At 42.6% G+C, this 22,851-nt stretch overlaps 1 long non-coding RNA gene across 1 annotated transcript in view; it reads right to left on the reverse strand.

Moving 5' to 3' along the window:
- Positions 1 to 12,239, reverse strand: part of LOC149126047 (uncharacterized) — a 36,718-nt gene extending 24,479 nt beyond the window's left edge. The window contains exon 1 of the long non-coding RNA XR_016236072.1: positions 12,115 to 12,239. This is a non-coding gene — a long non-coding RNA (uncharacterized LOC149126047). The remainder of the gene's footprint in view (positions 1 to 12,114) is intronic.
- Between the last annotated feature and the right edge of the window lie 10,612 nt (positions 12,240 to 22,851).

Below are 22,851 nucleotides of genomic sequence, written 5' to 3' on the forward strand. Positions count from 1 at the left end.
AAAAGTGAAACTGACACTATACAAAACAATTACTTGAACAGCCCCTGTCTTGACTGTCGACGAACAGTTTTTTTAGTTTTTTTTTTTTATTAGCTTCTTTTTCTACTTAATACCATTGGTCAAACTCTTTATTTAACATAGAATTATTCATAGGTGTATAAATTCAACTGAAAAAATTCCAATAAAAAAATAAGAGTGGGAATAAAAACTTGCCATGGGACTTCAAATCCCATTAAGCTGGGTGGTACTAAGGCCATCTTACATGTTAAAGTGATCATATTAAGTGTGTAACTGATCATGTCAATAGGATTTAGTGTCAAAGGGATCACATAATAAGATGAAGTATATGGTACTAACAATAAATAGAATTAAAAAGAAGAGAATGATCCAACATGGGAAGCAGACCACACAGCAGATTCACAGTATGACAAATGCCCTAAACAGCACTCTGGCCTCAGAATCAGCCCTTAAGGCATCCGATCTGGCTGAAAAACCCATGAGAGCATTCCAGGCATGGAAAGCCAAGACACTGTGGCAAAAAATAATCTCCATCCATGAAGGATCTCTGTGAGTGAGATCCCAGTGGAAAGAAGGGGCCATCTAAGAAGGATGTACTTTTCTCTGAAGGGAGGAGAGAACTTCCACTTCGATTATGGCCCTGTCTAAATACTGACAGCTTGTCAACTCAAAAGGTTTCCATAGTCTTGGCAGCTCATGACAAGAGACTCAAAAGATCACTGGCATCATAAATAAGAGTGCAAATTGTTAAATCAACAACAGGAGTCACTGTGTACTTACTCTCCATGTAGGAATTCTGTCATTAATGAGCTGTACTATGAGAACTAATGGTAAAACTTATCTTCAAACAGTACTTTATACTTTGTGTATCTGTGTGGGTGCAAACTGTTGAAATCTTTACTTAGCATAGAGTTTGGTTTTTTATTTATTTATTTATTTTTTCCACAGGCAGAGTGGACAGTGAGAGAGAGAGACAGAGAGAAAGGTCTTCCTTTGCCGTTGGTTCACCCTCCAATGGCCGCCACGGCCAGCGCACCACGCTGATCCGAAGGCAGGATCCAGGTGCTTCTCCTGGTCTCCCATGGGGTGCAGGCCCTAAGCACTTGGGCCATCCTCCACTGCACTCCCAGGCCACAGCAGAGAGCTGGCCTGGAAGAGGGCAGCTGGGACAGAATCCGGCGCCCCAACCGGGACTAGAACCCGGTGTGCCGGCGTTGCAGGCGGAGGATTAGCCTATTGAGCTGCGGCGCCGGCCGAGTTTGTTTTCTGTATATAAAGATAACTAAAAATGAATCTTAATGAAGAATGGGATGGGAGAGGGAGTAGAAGATGGGACAGAAGTGGGGGGGGCAGGTATTGGGAGGAAGAACCGCTATATTCCTTTTTTTAAAAAAAGATTTATTTTTATTTGAAAGTCAAAGATACACAGAGAGAGGAGAGGCAGAGAGAGAGAAAAGTCTTCCATCCGATGGTTCACTCCCTAATTGGCCGCAATGGCTGGAGCTGCGCCAATCCAAAGCCAGGAGCCAGGAGCTTCTTCTGGGTCTCCCATGTGGGTGCAGGGGCCCAAGAAGTTGAGCCATCTTCTACTGCTTTCCCAGGCCATATCAGAGATCCAAATCGGAAGTGGAGCAGCTAGAACTAGAACCATGTGCCCATATGGGATGCCGGCGCTTCAGGCAAGGGTGTTATCCTGCTGTGCCACAGTGCTGGCCCCAGAACCGCTATATTCCTAAAGCTGTACCTACGAAATTTGTATTCATTAAATAACAACTTTCTTAAAAAAATACTATTTTGAAGTCTCAAGTCCAAGGACAAAGACTCTGCATGGTTCAAGAAAAAAAAAAAAAAACACAAAAAGGTATTCTACAAAGAAACCAGAGTTGGACTGCAGTCATTACCACACCAAATTCTAGAAACAAAAAGAGTTCCTGAGGCCAAACTTTCAGTTTTGGCACACTGGAAGTAAGACAAGACTAAAGTGAATATAAGTATTTTGAACAAGCAAAAGAGGGTTTCCTAGAAAGTTTCTTAAAATAAACTCACATTAACTCACTATATTAGACTAAGAAAATGAAAATAAATGATACTTTCCTTCCACAAAATAAAATCAAAAACATAAAAAACACCCACAGGACTCATGCCTCATCATAAAAAATGCAACAAAAATTAAACAAGTTCTTTCAGAAATTGTAGAAAATATAGAGAAGGACCGATCCTTGAGAAAACAGAAAGCAAGGTGCCAGCATTGTGGTATGGTGGGTTAGGCCACCTACGAAATTGGTATCCCCTGTGAGCACCAGTTGGAGTCCCAGCTGTTCCACTTCCAATCCAGCTCCCTACTAATGCACCTGGGAAAACAGAGTACTATGGCCCAAGGGCTTGGGATCCTGCCAACCACATGGGAGACCAGGATGGAATTCCTGGCTCCTGGCTTCGGCCTGATCCAGCCCTGGCCATTGCAGGCATTTGGGAAGTAAACTGGCAGATGGAAAATCACTCTCTTCCTCTCTGTGTGTAACTCTAACTTTCAAATGAATGAATAAATATTTTTTTAAAAGAAAGAAAAGAGAAACCACGGAAGCCCTATGATAACTCCATCTTTCTGCCTGCAGACAAATTCTGGACGTCACTATACGTACAAGTAACACAAACAGGACTCAGTACTAACTAAAGGAGACATAGTCCAGGGTTTGGAAATGCCAATGAAAACTGAAGAACAGAGTAACAGGGCCAATTCATTTTTCCCATCTCAACTAAGAAAATGCAAACACCCATGATTCCAGGTCCTCTGTGAACTCCTACTAACTAGTGCTTGGTGGATGAGCCACAGGTCAGGTTTGCTGTTCCAATTTTTCATTCAATTAAACAGAAGAAACTAGAGCACAGAAATGATCTCAAACTTTTTCCACATATATGTTGGTAAGCAGGAAGAGAAGTGATAGGAACAGCAGCAGCAAAAGGTCTGTAGGAAAAAAACTTCTACTTTATATATTGGAGGCTGAAATCTTTATATATGCTACAACACAGACAGGACTTGAACAAAACATGTTTAGTGAAATAAGTGAGATACAGAAGTACAAATACTGTGTGATTCCACTTATATGAACTAAATTCATAGACTCAGAAAGCAGAACAGAAATTGCCAGGGGCTGGGGGGAAAGAATGAAGGAGAGTTACCATTTAATGGCTACACAGTACATGTTGAAGGTGATTTTTTACATTGGGTGTAGATAGGGGTGATGGGTACAAAGCATAGTCACAACAGGTAAAATAATGAATATTATGTTATGTATATTTACAATAAAGAACAGAGTAAAAATCAAAAGCTGATTCTTTAAGAGATTTTTAATGGTGAAATGATCAAGAAAAAAAGATGCAAATCAGGAAACAGTGAGCTAAAATGAGAATAATCAATACTAAAAAGAATTTATTTAACATCATAAAGGCATAAATATGAACAAATACTGGCCAATGAATTTTAACACTTAGAAAAATGGAGTGATAAAACTTGTTACAAAAAGAAACAGAATGCTTAAATAGAAAATAAAACATTAAGAAATGGAAATATATCAAATATCTATCTAAATAATTCCAAGATCTTGATATTTTTGAGACACATTAAACTTTCAAGGAATATATTCTCAAATACCTTCACAGCTCAAAAACAGAATAAGAAAAATGAGGGTCATGAACACACATGTGATACATGTATAAACATATACACACAGCACAGTTCCCCAACAGGTAGGTCCTGGAAAGCAGTACTCTTCACCACCAACCAGTCCTTATTTACTTGCTTTAGCATCTCCTTCATGTCCACTAATTCCACCAAATCTTCCTTAACTTTATGGATTACAAGGCTCAATGTATCTCTTTTCTCAGTCCAGCTAAGGGATTTGTTGGAAGGGAAAAGTGAACAGACAAAATTAATTAAATCAAAATTAAGGGATTTTATTATAGCAAAATAAAATGGCAGCTCTATGCTTAGTGTATAAAGTTAACTGAAAATAGATCTTAGTGGGCTGGCTCCATGGCTCACTTGGCTAATCCTCCGCCTGAGGCGCCGGCATCCTATATGGGTGCCGGGTTCTAGTCCCGGCTGCTCCTCTCCCAGTCCAGCTCTCTGCTGTGGCCTGGGAGGGCAGTGGAGGATGGCCCAAGTGTTTGGGCCCTGCATCCGCATGGGAGACCAGGAGGAGGCACCTGGTTCCTGGCTTCGGATCGGAGCAGCTCTGGCCGTAGCAGCCATTTGGGGGTTGAACCAATGGAAGGAAGATGGAAGGAAGACCTTTCTCTCTGTCTCTCCCTCTCCTTGTCTAACTCTATCTGTCCAAAAAAAAAAAAAATAGATCTTAGTAAAAATAAGAATAGGGGCCGGCGCCACAGCTCACTTGGCTAATCTTCCACATGTGGCACTGGCACTCCAGGTTCCAGTCCCGGTTGGGGTGCCGGATTCTGTCCCGGTTGCCTCTTCCACTCCAGCTCTCTGATGTGGCCCAGGAAGGCAGTGGAGGATGGCCCAAGTGCCTGGGCCCTGTACCCACATGGGAGACCAGGAGGAAGCACTTGGCTCCTGGCTTCGGACTGGCGCAGCGCGCCGGCCATAGCGGCCATTTGGGGGGTGAACCAATGGAAAAAGAAAGACCTTTCTCTCTCTCTCTCTCTCTCTCACTGTCTAACTCTGCCTTAAAAAAATAATAAATAAATAAATAAATAAACAAACAAACTCCTAGGCCTGGAGAAAAAGGAAGAGGAGAGAGATGCTTGTGCCTGGAGAGGGTGGAGCTGTGGCCGTGCAGGAGACCTGGAAGAAGCTCCCGGCTCCTGGCTTCGGATCATTGCAGTTCTGGCCATTGCGGCCATCTGGGGAGTGAACCAGTGGATGGAAGGCCTCTCTCTGTCTCTACCTCTCTCTGTAACTCTGTCTTTCAAATAAAATAAATCTTGAAAAAAAAAAATTCTTGGTTGACAATTCTTGGAAATTTTTTTCCAACATTCTGATACCTCATCTCCCTTTTTTCTTGCTTTGTGGTTTCTGGTGAGAAGGCAGAGCTGATAATCTTATTAAGGATTCCCTGTTGCTTTCTCTTTCTGTTTTCAAATGTCTCTCTTGATGTAGATCACTGGCTTTCAATAGTTTCACTTTGATGTGTTGATCTTTTAGGTTTACCTTCACTGTAGTTCCTGAGCTTTTTGGATATGCAGATTAGTGTTTGTTTATTTTTAATCAAGTTTGTAAAGTTTCCTGCCATTATTTCTTCAAATATTCTTTCTGTCCCTTTCTCTTTCTTCTTAAACTCTCATTCAGCATGTACTGATACACTTGATGATTTTCCCTAAGTCTATGAGGCTCCATTCATTTTTCTTCATTCTTTTTTCTTTCTGTTCCTCAAATGGGGGCAATCTCAACTGACCTGCTGCAAATCCATTATTCTTCTGTCAGTTGAAATCTGATGGTGATTTCCTTGAGTAAATTTTATATTTCAGTTTTATTATTTTTAAACTCCAGGATTTACTTTTGGTTCATTTTTTTATAATTTCTTTTTACATACACACCTTAAATTTTTGTCTCTATTGGTAAGACATTCTCATTTAATTCTTTAGACATGTCTTTAGTTCTTTGAAAACATTTATAACTAATGTCTGTTTTTCATAAGTTCAATGTCTGAGCCTCCAGATTTTTTTTCTAAAAGCCACCCTAATGTCCTGTTTTGACATCTAAAATATATGCTATGAGAACTCTGATAATCAGATTTATTGTTGTCCTGCCCCCTATGATTTGTTTTTGCTGTCTGTTGTTGATGATGATGTTTATCTAGCACTGGACTAAACCTGTAAACTACATATTCTTTGTATTATGAGGCAACTAAAGTCTCAGCTCAGGTTATCATAGGGATCAACTAATTATCGGGCAGAGGTTTTCTCAGATACATTGCACCACCAAGCTTCCCAGCCTTTGTCAAGGGGATTACGCACTAGGCAGTGGCTTCAATACTCAGACAAGCACTTTCATTTTTCAAAGGGAGTGTTGATTGAAAGGAATCTAGTTGAATTTCTTTGAAAATAGGAAGTCTTTAGCAACCTATTAACTTCACTCTTATTTTCCATCTCTATATCTCTCTGCACTATAATCTGGTTGATCTCCCCCAGGCAATCTTCTAGATTACACATTTTCTCTTTATCTATACGTAATCTGTTGCATTATTAATCATGGCCCAGTCAGAAAAGAAAAAGGCACAGCATGAAATCAAAGGAAAAAAAAAATTGAAACCACACTGTGATATCAAAGAGAATTCACCACAGGGAATGAAAAAGCCATAAGAGAACAAAAGATAACATAGAAATAGAACTATTAATAGAAAGCAGTTCCCTTTGTTACAGCTAGGGAGACAAAGGGAAGATAGGACTGCTAAATCTAGCGCCTTGATTTAAACATAGGGACCCTACAGAGTTATAACCCAGACCTCAAATGAAGTTGTTATTGTCCAAATATTTCTGGAGCTGGAAAAGGGGGCACCAGAGGTTGTGGATTCAGATTTCTGATGCAGTGGTACTGCTCTCTATGAATTGTTACAATAAAAGTGGTTCTGTAATACTAGGGAAAAACTGAAAACTGTAAACTAACACCTTGGAGTTCAAAACCATTTCTAGATCAACACTGACTAGCAAAACAGAAAAGAGCAGGTCATTTCTTCCTTCTATCACTTTTCAGTCTACCTCTAGTGTACTAGTTGACAGAAAATGACAGCAAGCTGGTTGACAAAAGAGAAATGTAGCTTACCAAATCCTAGTTCCAGAATCAAAAAGCAGAATACAGAAGTCTAAATTTCAATCTGAGAGACAACAGCTTAATAAATAGTGTATGCTGTTTATACTATTCAGTGAGTTTTTGATTTCAAGAACTGTTTACTTTTAGAAAATATATTTGGGGTGGCCGGTGCCGCGGCTCACTAGGCTAATCCTCCGCCTAGCGGCGCCGGCACACCAGGTTCTAGTCCCGGTTGGGGCACCGGATTCTGTCCCGGTTGCCCCTCTTCCAGGCCAGCTCTCTGCTGTGGACAGGGAGTGCAGTGGAGGATGGCCCAAGTCCTTGGGCCCTGCACCCCATGGGAGACCAGGAGAAGTACCTGACTCCTGCCATCGGATCAGTGCGGTGTGCCGGCCGCAGCGCGCTGGCCGCGGCGGCCATTGGAGGTTGAACCAACGGCAAAGGAAGACCTTTCTCTCTGTCTCTCTCTCTCTCACTGTCCACTCTGCCTGTCCAAAAAAAAAAAAAAAAAAAAAAAGAAAAAAAAGAAAAGAAAATATATTTGGGGGGCTGGCACCGTGGCTCACTTGGTTAATCCTCTGCCTGAGGCGCCAGCATCCTTTCTGGGTGCCGGGTTCTAGTCCCGGCTGCTCCTCTCCTAGTCCAGCTCTCTGCTGTGGCCCGGGAAGGCAGTGGAGGATGGCCCAAGTGCTTGGGCCCCCTGCACCCGCATGGGAGACCAGGAGGAGGCACCTGGTTCCTGGGTTCGGATCGGCGCAGAGCTGGCTGTGGCGGCCATTTGGGGAATGAATCAATGGAAGGAAGACCTTTCTCTGTCTCTCTCTCTCTCTCACTGTCTATAACTCTACCTGTCAAAAAAATAAAATAAAATAAAATCCAGTACTAAAAAAAAATTTTTTTGGGTCCTTATTCAAATCTTCCTGAATTTCTTTAAAGAACTGTGTTCCTTTCTTGTGTTTTCTATTTCAGGTTTGACATATTTAATCATTTAAAATGTGCATCTCTTATAAGTGTCTACTATATGAAGTTTTTGGTCTAATTTTAATTCTGCTTTCTATCATCTCTGCTATGGCCTGGGATAGCAGCGGAAGATGGCCCAACTCCTTGGGCCCCTGCACCTGCATGGGAGACCCGGAAGAAGTTCCTGGCTCCTGCTTCAGATCGGCGCAGCTCCAGCCATTGCTGCCAATTGGGGAGCAAACCAGCAGATGGAAGATCTCTTTCTCTCTGCCTCTGCCTCTTCTCTCTCTGTGTAACTCTGACTTTCAAATAAATAAATAAGTCTTAAAAAAAAAAAAGTATGATACTTCCCAACCTAGCCGCTCCAGCCTTCTTTTCACCCTCTTTCCTCCTTTCTTATTTTTCCTTTCATTTTCACAGTGGTTTCTCTACTTACTACTTGTTGAATTCTTTATTTAGTGGAGGGTTAAGCTTGCCCTAGAGATACCCTCAGCAGATGGGTTCTAGGACAACCTTCCTTGTCCTCCACCCCATGTATGCCAAAATCTGAAGATGTTCGAGTCTGTTCTATAAAATAGCATAACATTTGCCTATAACCTCTGCATATCCTATAATATACTGTAATAAATCATTTCTAGATTACTTGTACTATCTAATACAACCTAAATAGTATGCAAATAGTTGTTATACTGTGTTTAGAAATAATACGAGGCCGGCGCCACGGCTCACTAGGCTAATCCTCCGCCTAGCGGCGCCGGCACACCGGGTTCTAGTCCCGGTTGGGGCGCCGGATTCTGTCCCGGTTGCCCCTCTTCCAGGCCAGCCCTCTGCTGTGGCCCGGGAGTGCAGTGGAGGATGGCCCAGGTGCTTGGGCCCTGCACCCCATGGGAGACCAGGAAAAGCACCTGGCTCCTGGCTCCTGCCATCGGATCAGCGCGGTGCGCCGGCCGCAGCGCGCCGGCCGCGGCGGCCATTGGAGGGTGAACCAACGGCAAAGGAAGACCTTTCTCTCTGTCTCTCTCTCTCACTGTCCACTCTGCCTGTAAAAAAAAAAAAAAAAAAAAAAAAAAAAAAAAAAAAAAAGAAATAATACGAAAAAATTTCTATATTACTTCAGTACTCATGCAATTTTTTCCCCAGTATTTTCAATCTGTTGCTGATTGAATTTGTACATGTGGGAACCTGTGAACATAGAAGGCTGACTTTATAATGAGCCTCGTTTGGGCTATATTCACACAGAAGAAATTATCGGCCATTTAAGTAGAGCTGGAGCTGCAAGCTGGAAAGTGACAAAAGCTGGAATTAAAAGTTATCAAAATATAGGAAGTATGTAGAAGTCAGAGCCTTTAGAGTATGCAAGATGACCACAAAGAAACCCTGAGCCATAAATAAGGATAGAGAAAAGCGGACCAGACAGTACCGAAAAGTTATAAAAAGAGGGGAAAAAAAAACCAAACAGAGGAAGCCAAGAGAAGGGTTTACACAGTGTCTCTCTGGATTTCACATTTATAAAAAACATTAAGTAACACACTGACTAAAAAACTAAGAGACATAATGGACCTAATTCAGGAGCATGTGAGGTCAATCTCAAAGCAGCACTCACTGACCATGAAGGAAATATCAAAACTGTGAAGTCACCAGCCCAATAAATCACCAAGGGAAAAAAGTTCTTCTAGAGAAAAACCCTGGAAGCTCAGGCAGTTCTATAAAGGCTTGCTCACTCAGGGCTCCTCTTCCAAGGTACCTGACTCCACAACCTCAACTGTATCCCGTTCCTGAAAAGGAAGGGAGCAGACTACACTTTTACTAGTAAGCATTTTCTGAAAGGTCTTGATTAGTCTCTGATCTTTGAACAGGATAAAGCTGATCTCATTTGGAATTTTTGTTTTTAACATATTTTTAATTTATACTACAGTCAAAGGCTTAATGATCCATCAAATAAAAGGTTTAACAAGTAAAAAGCAAATCAGGCCCTAGTTTAGCAGGAATGTTAGGCAAGGGCTATAAACATCAATTGAATGGAAGGATGACCTATTTCACCCATATACAGCAAATTTTACAGTAACACAGATCATTAAGGCTACATTAATATAACATTCATAATTATTAGTTTGATAAATATATAAAACAAAGGCTGATAAAAACTGTATTTGTAGCAATGCAATACTGATACACATAGGCATTTTTTCTAAATTTTAGTTCCCACATTGAAAGAAAGAACCACTTTTAACTTTAAAACATGCAACCCACAAATTCAGAAATTCTCTTCATAGGGCTCCAGACTTTTCATTCTATGATGCTACTTCTAAAGCAAACCAGTGTAATAAATTAATTAAGGTTACTCTCTGGTGAAGGTCGGATTGCAATGTATTCTCACTAAAAGGTTCTAAATCTGATGGAATGCCTACAAAACCATACTTTTCCATTTTATCGTAATGAACCCAAGTTCTAACCCAAGATGTGAATTCTTTAACTGTAACAGGTTTGAGGCACTCTAAAACTATTGCCAAAAATTAGTGTGTACTTCTTAAGGGACAAAGTCCCCCAAATTTCATAAGATTCTCCAGGGATCTGTCACACCAAAGGTTAACACTCACTATAACTTTTTTTCCACATTCAGCTCTGTTATTCACTGAGTATTCTAGATATATAAGGTGTCTAGAAATGAACTCAAGGGAAAGATTTGAATGCAAAAAGACAACCTAATTAATCATGAGCATAGAAATGTTAAAGCAGTACAGAATGGTTAAGATCCTTCCTTCCAGGGTATATTCTGAATCCTGGAAGTGCACAGTAGGTGAGCAGATGAGGAGGAGCTAGCAGGGGAGGCTGGGAACACAAGAACTATGAAAACCAAAGTGCCCCCCGAAAGGAAAAAAAACATCAAAAATGTCTACTGGGGCCGGTGCTGAAGAGTAGTGAGCTAAGCCTCTGCCTGTAGCACCGGAATCCCATATGGGTGCTGGTTCAAGTCCCAGCTGCTCCTCTTCTGATCCAGCTCTCTGCTATGGCATGGGAAGGCGGTAAAGGATGGCCCAGACTTGGGTCCCTGCACCGGCGTGGGAGACCTGTAAGAGGCTCCTGGTTTCTGGCTTCTGGCTTTGGATCAGCTCAGCTCCAGCTGATGCAGCCATCTGGGGAGTGAACAAGGAGGTGGAAGACCTTTCTGTCTCTCCTTTTTTCTGTAACTCTGCCTCTCAAATAAATAAAATCTTAAAAAAAAAAAAAATGCCTACTGGATTGGTATTTGGCCACTAGGAGGACCCAGAACACTTTCCTACACAACTTCAAGGAATAAGTTCAGGTGGATTCACTCTGTCAAAAATAATGTTCCAAATGACAAGATTTCTTTCTTTTTTTTTTTTTTTTATGGCATGGATGGAACCAGGGGCCATTACGTTAAGTGAAATAAACCAAACACAGGAAGACGAGCTTATGTTAAATGAAATAAGCTAAGTACAAAAGACAAGTATCACATGATCTCGGTCATGTATGCAATCTTAAAACAGGTAATTTCAAAGAAGTGAAAAGTGTAACAGTGCTGGGGAAGGAAGAGGGGAGACAGGATCTAGGAAAGGCTACTAAGTCACAGCTAAGTAGGAATAAAAAGTTCTGGATCTACTGCACAGTAGGGTGACCACTGACCATATGAATATACCATATATTTCTCAATTTTAAAAAAACCCTTAAGATAGGATCTTAGGATGTTTTGATTCTAAAGAAACGTTATGTATTTGAGGAAATAGATACGTTAACCCTGACTGCTTACTGCACAATGTGTACATGTACTGAAACATTACAAGGTAACCCATAAATACGTATAACTTTCCTATGTATCAAAATTTTTCTTTATCAAAATTCTTTAGCATACACACATAAAAAAATAAAGAATGAGAAGAAGAAAGGAAACAGAGAGTCAGGCAAAAACACGGCAAATACAGCAAACGGTTTTAAGCACTTCGCTAGCGAAATTAAGAAAACAGCTGTGCGCCCATCAGGGCCAAGGGGTCTGTGAGGCTCTGTTGCTGCAGGTGGATGAGAAGGGTAGACTGCTTTTCAGAGTGAAATCAGGGAAGACAGCCCCTGGGAGCCTGACGCTCCTCCACACCACAGTAACATACTTTGATGCAGGCTCTGAAAAGCCCCCTTAACACCATAAAGCTTTGGGTTTGCCAAAACCCAAGGCCTTTTCCTACCATTTCCAGTCTCTTATCCCACAACTGCAGTAAAAAAAAAAAAAAAAAAAAGTTTTTGCCAAGTTTATAATTAAAAAGTCACAAACATCAAAACAACCTCTTCAAAGTCCGACCAGCCTTCGGGTCTTCCCTCAGGGCTGCCCCCCAACCCCCCACCCACCCGCGTACCTCTTCCCCGCAGCTCCTGCCCGCCCGCTCCCGCCACGCCTGGAGGGGAGGCCCAGCCACAACCGGTAAGCCAGGGCCTTCGCAGCCACAGCCTCGGCCGCCACAGCCGTGCGGTCAAGCTGAGTCGCCAGTCTCGCCGCCGTACCTCAGGGACACGCGCCAGAGGCCTTTTCCAGAGACCTTTTCCAGAGACCTCTGGCCCTGCCCCTCCCGCGAGATCCCTTAAGCTCCGCCCCCCACCTTCGGCCCCGCCCCCTGACGCCTTCCGCGGTCCCTGAGCCTTGGCCTGCCAGGTGTAGGCCAAAGCCCAGACCCTGCGGATAAAGGTGTGAAAGTACTAAGTCCCTTTCCCTCAGAGCGCTTTAGTACCAGCGGATGAGACGGCTGGAGGCCGGGTGAGGAGGAAGGGCAGGAGGGGCAGTCCCTTCCCGGCCGCCATCAAAGGTGATCTTGGCTAAGTCTTGAAGGGAATGAGGGCGTAAACTCTGGCTCCCCGAAGAAAGAACATTCCAGCAAGAAGGACCAAAAGTCACAAAGGCGCCCGGGAGGCAGCTGGCAAGGGGCTGGGGGGGCGCGGAGAACGCGCTTTCCCGTGGGCCCTTGCAGGGGTGAGGCGCGCAGTCCGCAGACCACGTGAGCCCCGTCCCCAGCGCATCTCCAGCGGCCAGAGACGAGACTCCGGGGGTGCAACAAACTGTGCGTAAGAATTGCACAGGAGGCCCAGTTAAGTGTACATTGTGGATCAACAGTAACTTTAAGTTTCACTTCGCAAAATGATTTTTGGTGTGCTGTATTTTTATTTGCTAAAGCTGAGAACTTGAATGTTCAGGTGCCATGTTATGGAACTTAGGCGCAGTGCTGTGAGAAGCCACACTGGGGCCTAAGGCAAAAGGAAGTGTGAGCCTCGTGTCCAAGTTGTTGTATATTTTTTAATGAAAGATTTTTCTCAGAAACATTAGTTGAAAATAATAAAAAATTCAAAGTTGGTATATTAAAATACAGTATTTCATATATTTTATTTATAGCAATGTCTTTAATGGAAGCAAACTCATCAATTGTAATTTTAAAAATTGTTTAACAAGTGGGGCTCCTAATTTTTAATTAACTCTAGTTTACCAGCATTTATTTTGCAGAATGCCGCTGTGACTGGTATTGTTTAAAAAAAATTATCAAGGCCACTTCCAAATTGGGTAAAACTGTACCCAGAAAAATCCACACATCAGTTTTAGAGAATCCAAACCATGCAGATTTTGTATTAGATTACTGATACTGCATGCTGCTTAGAATTACCATAGATGAAATTTCCATAGCATTTAAATTTCCATAGCTTCAGCAAATCTGAAGCTCCTTCTTGTCCATAAGATGTATTCATGGAAAATCACGTTTTTAGGGTAATAATTCAAATCCGAAGATGCTTCATTTGTTTTTCATATCTCCATTTGTAGGATGTCTATAATCTCTTTAAATTTCTTCATGTTAAACGCTTTTCCCACAGTAATTCAAAGGCATCTTCAATGATCTGTGCATTTCTTATTTCTGTTTTCAAGTATATTTAAATATCTCTTGCTAAAGTTTTACATTAATCAAACATTTTCAGAGTTACTTTCATTTGTTAAAAGCAAAGGGATAGGTCTTTATTAGTCATGCAACTTTGTATATGGTCATTTTTTAAAAGTTATATACCTTTATTAACTTTTTCTTAGTTCACAATATTACAACACAGAAGTTGCAGAGAAATTATAATCTGCACTAAGATGTTTTCTGTTTCAGGATTCTGAATTTTGTCATTTGATGTGGTTTTTTTAATATTTTACAAACATCTGCAATTTGTGTGAAGTGCCTTGTATTTGATTTCATATTGTATTAAAATGCCTTGTATTTAATTTTGTATTAAAGTGTATTGTATTTAATTTTGATGCCTCTGAGTTTTGTTTTTTTTTTTTTTTAACAGGCAGAGTGGACAGTGAGAGAGAGAGAGAGAAAGGTCTTCCTTTGCCGTTGGTTTACCCTCCAATGGCCGCCGCGGCTGGCACACTGCAGCAGGCACACCGCGCTGATCCAAAGGCAGGAGCCAGTTGCTTCTCCTGGTCTCCCATGGGGTGCAGGGCCCAAGCACTTGGGCCATCCTCCACTGCACTCCTGGGCCATAGCAGAGAGCTGGCCTGGAAGCAACCCGGACTAGAACCCGGTGTGCCGGCACCACTAGGCGGAGGATTAGCCTATTGAGCCATGGCGCCGGCAGGATTCGTGTATTTTAAATGTAGTTTTTAGAACAGTGTAACATTCCATCTGCTCACTGTACTCACAAAAAGGTATCTTTGTACAATACTAAAAATATTATATTTGAATTCATGGAAAAAGCATTTTTTGCATGTTAAGATTATGAACTTATTTGGCATAATCATTTTGACAAGGAAAATAACTTTTACATCCTACATCTATACCTGTATACACCTATATATATATACACACCTACTATATGTGTTTCATTATATTTATCGTCTCAAAGATATTTTATGGTAGCCAGTGTTGTAGTGTAGTGGGTAGGGTAGGGCAGCTGCCTGTGATGACAGCACCCCCTATGGGCGCCAGTTTGAGTCCTGGCTGTTCCACTTCTGATCTAGCTCCCTGCTAATGCTCCTGGGAAGGCAGCAGAAGATGGTCCAAGTGCTTGGGCCCCTGCACCCACCTGGGAGGCCTGGAGAAAGCTCTGGCTCCTGACTTTAGTATGGCCCAGCCCTAGCAGTTGCAGCCAAAGTGAACCAGCAAATTGAAGATCTGTCTTCCCCTCTGTATAGCTTTGCCTTTCAAAGAAAAATAAATCTTTAAAAATGTTTTATGTCAGTATTGCCTTTTTCCAGTTATTTCAAAACATAACATCATGTCCCTTTTTTCTAATTTCATTAAAGTCAGTTTCTTTTTATGTTGATGTTATTCTTATTTAAACATACTTAATAACCTGATGTAGTTGTTCATGATGGACCATATCTGTTATACAAAGAATAAGAAAATATATCTTTCTTTTTTTCCCAAAAATTTCATTGTTTTTTGAAATGCAGAGAGAAAGAGACAGAGATCTTCCATCCACCAGTTCACTCCTTAAATGCTTACAGTGGCCAAGGCTGAGCCAGACCGAAGCACAGAGCCCAGTGCTCCCATGTGAATGGCAGGCACCCAAATATTTGCGCCATCAACTGATGCCTTCCAGAGTGTGCATCAGCAGGAAACTGGATGGGAAGGAGAGGATCAGGGACTCGAACCAGGCACTCCAATATATGATGCAGACACCTCAAGGGGAGACTTAATTGCTGTGCCAAATGCCCACCCTCCTTGTATTTTTCTTCTTTCATTCCCAACAGTATTTCAGGTCTAACACAAGTATAATGCTGTGGTCTCCCCAAAATTCATTTTTAAGTCCTAACTAAACATGTGATTGTATTTAGAAAAGGACCTTAAAGATATAAGATAAAATTGACATCACATGGTGGGGCCTTAATTCAGTGTAACTGCTGTCCGCACAAGAGATTAGGACACAAAGTGGTAACAGTCTGCCAGCCAAAAAGAGAAATCTCACAAGAATCTGCTGATAACCTTGCTCTTGGACTTCCAGGCTCTGGAACTGTGAGAAAACGAATCTCTGTTGTTTAAGCCACCTGGTCTGTGGTACTTTGTATGGTAGCCTGTTTTGAATTTTATTGGACAGGGCATATGACTTTGGGTACATTTGCTTTCTCTGACCTGCAGCTTCTTGATTACCTATTCTGAAGAGTGTTTGTATGATGAAGTAACAGACTGTAACATCACTGTCACACTATGAAATGCACACTGAAATGCTCAACAGCTTTGCTGCTCATAATGAACATGTGAACGCCAAGCTAAGCAGTCCCCTGTGCCAAAGGCAGATACTATCCTGTGCTTTCCAGAATCACACAAGACAGACAGACATCAAAATGTAACAGAGTTCCTTAGTGACTGACTCCATGCTTAATGCAGGAAATCTTCAAGATCAATGTAAAACATCTTGTTATAGTAGCTAACAAAGGAAGATATTTGAGATCAGATTTTCTGTGTCTATATTTTATTCTGCATGAAGAAATTGTTTAAAAGTCAAATAGAGGCCAGTGTTGTGTAGTGGATAAAGCCATTGTATGCAATGCCAGCATCTCGTATGGATGTCTGTTTGTGTCCCAGCTGCTCCACTTTTGATCTAGTTCCTGCTAATGGCCTGGGAAAAGCAGCAGAAGATGGTTCGATTGCTTGGGCCTCTTAGTCCCACATGAGAGACCTGGAGGAAGCTCCTGGCTTCTGCCTGTTTCAGCCCTGGCTGTTGCGGCCACTTGGGGAGTGAACCAGTGAACAGAAGACCTGTCTCTCTCTGTCTCTGCCTCTCTCTAACTCTGACTTTCAAATAAATAAATAAAATTTTTTTAAACAAAAATGGAGAGGCTTATGGTAGACCATCTTTCGTGTCAAAAGGAAAAAAGGCCGTGAAAACTGGATAAAATCTGTTTGAAGGCATCACTGAATTGCTGAAACAGAAAGGGATTTGGCATCAAGATCCTAAGAAAAGGGGCCTACACTGTGACGTAGCAGGTAAAGCGGCCACCTGCAGTGCTGGCATCCCATATGGGCACCAGTTCAAGTCCCAGCGGCTCCACTTCCAATCCAGCTCTCTGCTGTGGCCTGGGAAAGCAGTGCAAGATGGCCCAACTCCTTGGGCCCCTATACCCACATGGCAGATCTGGAAGAAGCTCCTGGCTCCTGGCTTCAGATCGGCGTAGCTCCGGCCATTGAGGCCAACTGGGGAGGGAACCAGTAGATGGAAGACCTCTCTCTGGCTCTGTTTGCCTCTCCTTCTCAGTGTAATTCTGACTTTCAAATCAATCAATCAATCTTAAAAAAAAAAAAAAAAAAAGATCCTAAGGAAGGCTGAATCTTATGAGCATGAGCCAAGAATCTGCAGCCATTTTTATCCTTAAACCATTTACTGATTTTAGGCATGGGATAAGAATGAGGAACCAGATAAATGGCAAACTAAGTGCAGTGAAAAACAAAATTAGATTGTGGTTTTCAGAATGCTGAATAGGAGGGGTAGAGAAATGAGTCAATATACCTGAATTCATTCATTTTCTGAATCCTAAAGCTGTATGGAATGGGAAACTAAGAATTTTTCTGCCTAGATTCAAAAATTCAAAATTATTGAAAAAAGGGATTTTTTTTTTTAGGCAAGGTCTAGGTGCTGAGGATATAAGAATCAGAGTTGAGGAACTGCCAGTAAGAACAGATCCATGGAACACTACAGGCGCTCAATTAGAAAACTGCTGGAGGATACATCCTATATGAGGGAAAAGAATAGATGAAGGTAGAGTCTCAGAAATACTGCAGCTCAGCCTTAGAAAGTCAGCTCAGACTCTGACAACATGAAGGTGATCCATCTCCACTCTGCCTAGCAGAGGAAAGGGAAGCCCTTTTCACAGGAGGTTATCACCATCCAGAGCCTCTACAATTTGTTGTATGCAATGTTCAGCATTCAGAAAGTTAGGAAGCATACCAACAGAGTGAACTAAGTGACCAAAAAAATCAAGCGAGGAAAAGATAGAGAACCACAGGAAATCTAAATCATAGGGTCATCAGATAAGAAGTTTCAAGTAACTGAGTCATTGGTCCAAGAAAAACAGGGAGAAAACAAAAGATAAATTCCCCCAATGAATCAGAAAAATTTTTTAAAAATGAATGGGTATTTCTAAACTTGAAAAATGTATGAACTGAAATTAAGAACCCAATATATAGGTTTAGCAGAAAAGATAAATAAATTGCAAAACGTATCAGTACAAACATAGCTGGTTTGGAGCACAAAGGATAAAGGATAGAAGACACAGAGAGAGAACAGGAGATATAAGAAACACAGTAGTTCTAACACCCAGTTTATTGGAGTCTCAGAGAAGAGAGGAAGCAAATGGGACAGAAATAATACTTGAAGAAAAGATGTCTAAGAAATGTCCAAAATTAATTAAACACATCAACCTAGAAATTCAAGAAGCTCTGTAAACACCAAGCAGTAAAATAACAAAAAGAAAATCATACTATGAGCTAGGAACATCACTGTAAAACTACTGATAACCAAAATAAAGAGAAGCGGCAAGATGGCGGAATAGGAAGGGAGCACACTGATAGTCCGGGAAGAGACAGTTTAATAAAAGTAGAGATACTGCAGGTTCAAGGAAGAGTTGAGGAAGAAATAGCAGAGGAAACTCTTCCAGAACTAGTGATTCACGGTGGACCTGCATGGAGGGCATGAGAACCATGGCTCAGGACACCAGCGGCGGAATCAATGCACCAGCGCTGGAACAAGAGGTGAGCTGAACCTCAATAGCCCGAGACACCAGTGGGAAAGCAGAAGGAGGAGCCTAGAGGGAATGAGGCTTGAAGCCCCATGGGGGAAAGTTCACCAGGCTAACTAGAGGAGAGAGGGAAAAAAAAGAAAAAAAAAAGGGACCAGTAGGGACACGAGTTTCTTTCTCTCCACTCACCTCTCAAAGGCAAGCAAGACAAAGAGCAGGCACCATTTTGGACATAAGTAAAAGCTGCGTGACCTCAGGGCTGTGCCCACCCTCAGCCAAGCAGAAAAATCTGACTCTGGGGGGGTGAAATAACAGGAGATTAGGACCTAGTGAATGTGTGGAGCTAATGAACTGAGACTGTGAAAAAAGAGACAGTGGGTGAGAGAACTCACAGAGTTCACGTGAGTACTCTCCAGAGACACTACAATTCGGTAACCTTGACAACCCAGTGAGAGACTGCTGAAGAATTTCAGCCCACACTGAGGGCAGAACAGATTACCTGTGTGGTCCTTGGGAAAGAGCAGGCGATTGTTATACCCACAGGAGCCAGAGATCGGAAGCTGACTACCTTCAATTCCGCTCAGCTGTGCAGAACTACGTCCCTTCTGAATCAAAAGAAAAAAAAAAAAAGGAGAGAGGAGAGATTTACCACACCTAACCTGGGAGTTTCACCTTTGGCACACCCTTAACCCTGAGGAACCAGAGCTCTCTGGCCACACCCATCTCAAGCCTCTAAGGCTCCATCAAAAGCAGACAGTCATAGTGTAACAAGAGAAAAATCTTAAAAGCAGTTGGTAGAGGGTAGAGCGATGGACAGTGCTCAAGAGTTAGCTTTTTAACAGAAATGGTATAAGCCAGAATATACACACACACCTTTAAAGTCTTTATATATATATACCTTTATATATATATATATATATATATGTCATATATATATATAGTCCTTAAGGAAAAAGTCCTAGATTCAAGTAGCAGAACTAGTAAACCATAAAGCAGCCATAAAATTATTTGAAAATATAGGTATAAAAATATAAAGGACAGGTTAAGAGGCAAGAGACAGCATTATATGGTCTAATTTACATTTAATCAGAGTTCCACAAGGAACACAGACAATACTGAAAGAGAAAATGGTTTAACAATTTTCCAGAGGTGATTAAACACACCATCATATATATTCAAGAAGTCCAAAAATCCTGAAATAGGAATTTAAAAAAGAAAAAGAAAAAAAAAAAAAAAACCACTTGTGTGCACTATTTTTCTGTTCTCAGCTGAAGCTTTTTCTATTTTCTATTCTGTTACACGTACTGGAGCCAGGACTGTAAACTGCATTTCCAATTCCAAGTGGCTTGCTTTTAGGTTCTGCTAATAGAAGCCACTAGAGAGAAATTAGATATGTCTACAGATGGATAGCAGTTACCCTACAACCAACGGTTTTTTGCGTGAGACACAGTATTATATATTAAGCCTATAGTTTAGGGATTACTTATTACTTACTGTAGCATAAGCCTATCTGATCTTAAAATGTGCAAAAATTTGTAAAATAGACCCTTAAAATTCGCATCATCTATAAAAATAAAAGACAAACACTGTGTAGCTTTTAGAAGAGAACACAGTAAACAACTTCATAATCTTGGAGTATAGAATTTCTTAAGTAAGGGCTGGCGCCACAGCTCAATAGGCTAATCCTCCACCTGTGGTGCCGGCACACCGGGTTCTAGTCCCGGTCAGGGCGCCGGATTCTGTCCTGGTTGCCCCTCTTCCAGGCCAGCCCTCTGCTATGGCCCAGGAGTGCAGTGGAGGATGGCCCAAATCCTTGGGCCCTGCAACTGCATGGGAGACCAAGAGAAGCACCTGGCTCCTGGCTTTGGATCAGCCCGGTGCGCCGGCCGCAGCGCGCCAGCCACGGTGGCCATTGGAGGGTGAACCAACGGCAAAGGAAGACCTTTCTCTCTATCTCTCTCTCTCTCTCACTGTCCACTCTGTCTGTCAAAAAAAAAAAAAAAAAAAAAAGCATATGTTATAGGGCCGGCGGTACAGCTCACTAGGCTAATCCTCCGCCTTGCAGCACTGGCACACTGGGTTCTAGTCCCAGTCGGGGCGCCAGATTCTGTCCCGGTTGCTCCTCTTCCAGGCCAGCTCTCTGCTATGGCCAGGGAGTGCAGTGGAGGATGGCCCAAGTGCTTGGGCCCTGCACCCCATGGGAGACCAGGAGAAGCACCTGGCTCGTGCCATCGGATCAGTGCGGTGCGCCGGCCGTGGCGGCCATTGGAGGGTGAACCAATGGCAAAGGAAGACCTTTCTCTCTGTCTCTCTGTCTACTCTGCCTGTCAAAAAAAAAAAAAAAAAAGCATATGTTATAAAGGAAAAAAAGTTTGGTAAATTTGACAAAGAAAGAACTTGAGTTTATCAAGACAGAAGTAGGGGCAAACACTGTGGTGTAGCAGGTTAAGCTACCAATTGTGATGCCAGCAAACCCATATGGGAGCTCTGGTTCCAGTCTCAGATCTTCCCTTCTGATACAGCTTCCTGCTAATGAGCCAGGAAAGCAGCATTAAGATGGCCCAAGTACTTGGGACTCTTCCACCCATCTTGGAGTCCAGGATAGAATTCCTGGCTCCTGGCTTTGGTCTGGCCCAACCTTGGCTATTGCGGCCATTTGGAGAGTGGTCCAGAAGATGGAAGGTCTTTCTCTCTGTAGCTCTTCCTTTCAAATAGATGAACCTTCAAGGCAGAAACAAAGGACAGAACTAAAAAGGTGAAAATATAAGCAAAAAGAATTATATGTATTTGCAAAACTTAACCATCAAATAGCTTGTGGCCACAACATATTAAAAATTATGGAATGCACACTGGTGCTACTGATTAAGATGCCAACATCCCATATCAGACAGCCTGGGTTGGATTCACAGTTCCACTCCTAATTCTGGCTTCATGCTAATGCACATGCTAGAAGGTAGCAGGTGATAGCTAACATAGTTGGGTCCCTACCACCCATGTGGGAAAAATGGATTGAGTTAATGGCTCCTGGCTTCAGCCTAGCCCAGTCCAGGCCACTGCAACCATTTTGGAAATGAACCAGCACATAGGATCTCTTTCTGATTGTCTCTCAAATAAATATATTTTTAAAAGACTATTACAAAGGGGATAGCATTGTGACTTAGTAGGTTAAGCCTCCACCTGTGACTCTAGGATCCCATATAGGTGCCTGTTTGAAACTCAGCTATTCTACATCTGATCCAGCTCCTTGCTAATGTGTCTAGGAAAGCAGCAGAAGATAGCCCAAATTTTGGGCCCCTGCACCCACCCAGGAGACCTGGAAGAAGTTCCAGGCTCCTGGTTTCAGCCCCGCCCAACCTGAGCCATTGTGGTTATTTGGGGAGTGAACCAACAAATGCAAGATTCTCTAACTCTGCCATTAAAACAATATTTTTTTTAAAATTCCTGGGGGCCAGCGCTGTGGCACAGCAGATTAACGCCCTGGCCTGAAGTGCCAGCATCCCATATGGGCACCGGTTCAAGACCCGGCTGCTCCACTTCCAATCCAGCTCTGCTGTGGCCTGGGAAAGAAAATGGCCCAAGTCCTTGGGCCCCTGCACCCATGTGGGAGACCTGGAAGACGCTCCTGGCTCCTGACTCCGGATCAGCGCAGCTCTGGCCATTGCAGTCAACTGGGGAGTAAACCATCAGATAGATGACCTCTCTCTCTCCTCTCTCTCTCTCTCTCTCTATCTCTTGCAAATAAATAAATAAATCTTAAAAAAAAATTCATGTGAATCAGTTTTTTAAAAGACTATTTTAGGCCGGCGCCGCAGCTCACTGGCTCACTAGGCTAATCCTCTGCCTTGCGGCGCCGGCACACCGGGTTCTAGTCCCGGTCGGGGCACCGGATTCTGTCCTGGTTGCCCCTCTTCCAGGCCTGCTCCCTGCTGTGGCCAGGGAGTGCAGTGGAGGATGGCCCAAATGCTTGGGCCCTGCACCCCATGGGAGACCAGGAGAAGCACCTGGCTCCTGGCTTCAGATCAGCGCGATGTGCCGGCCGCAGCGCGCCGGCCATGGCGGCCATTGGAGGGTGAACCAACGGCAAAGGAAGACCTTTCTCTCTCTCACTGTCGACTCTGCCTGTCAAAAAAAAAAAAAAAAAAAAAAGACTATTTTAAAAAAATAATTTATTTATTTGAAAGTCAGAGTCAGAGAGAGAGAGAGAGAGAGAGACAGAGAGATCTTCCATCCACTGGTTCACTCCCTAGAAAAATGTAAAGGACAGGGCTGGATCAGGCCAAATCCAAGAGCCAGAATCATCTGGGTCTCCCATGTGGGTGGCAGAGGCCCAAACACTTAGGCCATCTTCCGCTGCTTACCAGGCCATTAGCCAGGAGCTGGATCAGAAGTGGGGCAG

This window comes from Oryctolagus cuniculus, chromosome 6, assembly GCF_051225735.1.
Source record: "Oryctolagus cuniculus isolate XC-2025 breed Fujian yellow rabbit chromosome 6, ASM5122573v1, whole genome shotgun sequence".
Lineage (NCBI taxonomy): Eukaryota > Metazoa > Chordata > Mammalia > Lagomorpha > Leporidae > Oryctolagus > Oryctolagus cuniculus.